Here is a 3,041-nt window from a genome sequence, read left to right as displayed (position 1 = left end):
CCGTCTCCCCTCCCGTTTCCGCTCCCGCCGCCTCTGCAGCCGCTGCTGCCCCTGTTGTCTCAGGCCACCAGACGCCGCGGCTGTGCATTTCTGGCTGCAGGGAAACCCGCGGAACCTCCGCTCGCCAACCTCCTTCCTGCGCCCTTGGGGCAGCCTTTTGTTTCCGCTGGGTGGTGTCCCCTGCTGACGATACCCGGCCCCAGCTGAATATGAGCGTGACTGACGAACTGGGTGGGCGGTTTCTCCACACGTGCTCCCCCACTCATTCCGGCCCCTGCAAACGGTAAGTTGGGGCTATCTTCTTCTTCTGTTTTGGCCTGGGGTTCTCCTGTAACCCCAGCACCCCAGGGACACTCCCCCTGGCTGCAGATCTGGGAGGAGCCAGGCAGGGTTATTTTGCCCCAAGTGGCACAATTTGCTCCACAACAAAGTGCATGTCCAAGCATGTGCTCTGAGGCAAAAAGCCCCGGCTCAAATTTGCACTGCTTCTATTTGAGCTGCTGCAGGCACAAGTGCTTGCATGTGTGCATGCGCCCACCCACATTAACCTGCCACATGTAGCATGGGCATTCCCCGGGGACAAGTAGCAACAACACAAGGTGTGCCCTTGTTACTTGTCCGTGGGAAAAAAAATGTCTTCACTCATCTGGCTTGCATCCATAGATGCTTCTCAAGCAAATCCCGGGACGTCATTCTCCCCCTGTACTCGGCCTTAGTGAGGCCGCAGCTGGAGTACTGTGTCCAGTTTTGGGCTCCACAATTCAAAAAGGATGTGGAGAAGCTTGAGAGAGTCCAGAGAAGAGCCACGCGCATGATCAGAGGTCAGGGAAACAGACCCTACGATGACAGGCTGAGAGCCCTGGGGCTCTTTAGCCTGAAAAAGCGCAGGCTCAGGGGTGATCTGATGGCCACCTACAAGTTTATCAGGGGTGACCACCAGCATCTGGGGGAACGTTTGTTCACCAGAGCGCCCCAAGGGATGACGAGGTCGAATGGTCACAAACTACTTCAAGATCGTTTCAGGCTGGACATAAGGAAGAATTTCTTTACTGTCTGAGCCCCCAAGGTCTGGAACAGCCTGCCACCGGAGGTGGTTCAAGTGCCTTCATTGAACACATTGAAGATGAAACTGGATGCTTATCTTGCTGGGATCCTATGACCCCAGCTGACTTCCTGCCCTTTGGGCAGGGGGCTGGACTCGATGATCTTCCGAGATCCCTTCCAGCCCTGATGTCTATGAAGTCTATGAATACTTATACCTACTTTCTGTAATGAAAAAAATATTTACTGATGTTAACTCCTGTTCACACTGCAGAATCAAGGGATCTATCAAAAGATAGAATGTACTGGTCCACATTTAGGATGCTTACCAAAAAGACAGTTTAGCAAGATCTGATGTATGCACTTCATATTGATGCATATGCCAAGACAAACTCAATTTTCAATTCTATCATGAGTCTCTGAGGTTTTGTAATTAGAAAATACATCTTGATATTTGTACACAAGGTAGATTCCAACTGAAGATAAATATGGAGACTATAATCTCGTTTTTACAAGTTTAATTATCACAGCAAAACTATAATTTGAAAATATGAAATTAGGGATTTAGGAAAGGTCTTTAAAAGTGCCAAAGAAACTTGAGGCAAAATTTCTAAAGATGTCTAAGGAAATACAGACTAGATTGGGGTATAGAAAGATAGATACATAACTGGATCGTTATGTTCAATGATTAGTCACCAATGCCTCAATGTCTTATTGGGAGATGATATCAAGTTTGGTGCTTCAGGGGTCTACTTAGGGGGTACAGGTAGGACCTAGAATGACTTGGCTAGCCTGGAAGAATGGTCCACACTCAATCAGATGAGATTCAACAAGGAGAAGTCCTGGACCTGGGATGGAAAAACTGAATGCACAGATATAGACTGGGAATGAGCGGGTAGGCTACAGTGCTATAGAGAGCACCTGGGTGTTTCAGTAGACCATAAGCTGAACTTGAGTCAACAGTATGTTCTTGTTGCAAAAGGCAAGGCAAGGCTAGCATTCTGGGCAAAATGATTCTCTCTCTCTATTAAGGACCAGCAAGGCTTCACCTGGAGTACTATGTCTAGTTTTGGGCCACACAGTGCAAGAAGAACGTGGACAGTTTGGAAAGAGATCACCACCGAGCAACAAAAATTAATAGGGGCCTGGGAGATGAGACTTGTTAGGATAGGTGGAAAGGTCTAGGGTTATTTAGGATGGAGAAGAGAAGACTGGGAAGATTTGATAACAGTTTGCAAATACCTGAAGGGTGCTTATAGAGAGGATAGAAATGGACTTTTGCCTGTAGCCATCGGGGGGCAGGACAAGAAGCAACGGAATCAAACTGCAGCAGAAGAAATTTAGGCTAGATATTAGGAGGTACTTTGTGGCTATGAGAATCGTGAAGCATTGGAACAGGTGACCCTAGAGAAGTAGTGTAATCTCCATTCCTAGAAATTTTCAATAGCAGGTTAGACAGACACTTGGCTGGGATGGTTTAGTCAGGGTTGATCCTCCTTTGAGCAGGGGCTGGACGACCTCATGAGGTCCATTTCAGGCCTACTTTTCTATGATCCTACAATCTATAATCCTAAACCACTTAGGTACTTTTGAAACTCTTGTTCTTACGCCTTAAAAACACTGCATTATTAAAATTTGAAAATGTCCTGTGTTTTTGTAAATTCTGAAATTGCATTTCTAAAAATAGTTCTGAATTTACACAGGTGTAATTTTGCTACCTAATATCTTTAATCACATATCAAATCTCTTTGAGAACTCAGCCTTAATCCAGATGTACATGAATGTTCAGACTGTGAAGGGGAATTAGTCCGAACTGTTAACCTTAAAGCTAAAATGAAAAGGAGCATGTTAATTATATATTTCATGAATGCTGCAATGTTTCCATTATATCAGCATATTCTTCCTGGGGATTTATGGCCTTTGGGAATATAAGCATAGCCCTAACATTGTACATCTGTCCCTGTAAAACAGCATAGGCAGAATGCCAAATAATGCTTTTG

This window comes from Alligator sinensis, unplaced genomic scaffold, assembly GCF_000455745.1.
Source record: "Alligator sinensis unplaced genomic scaffold, ASM45574v1 scaffold104_1, whole genome shotgun sequence".
In the NCBI taxonomy this organism is placed as follows: domain Eukaryota; kingdom Metazoa; phylum Chordata; order Crocodylia; family Alligatoridae; genus Alligator; species Alligator sinensis.
Note: the sequence above shows the minus strand (reverse complement) of the source record.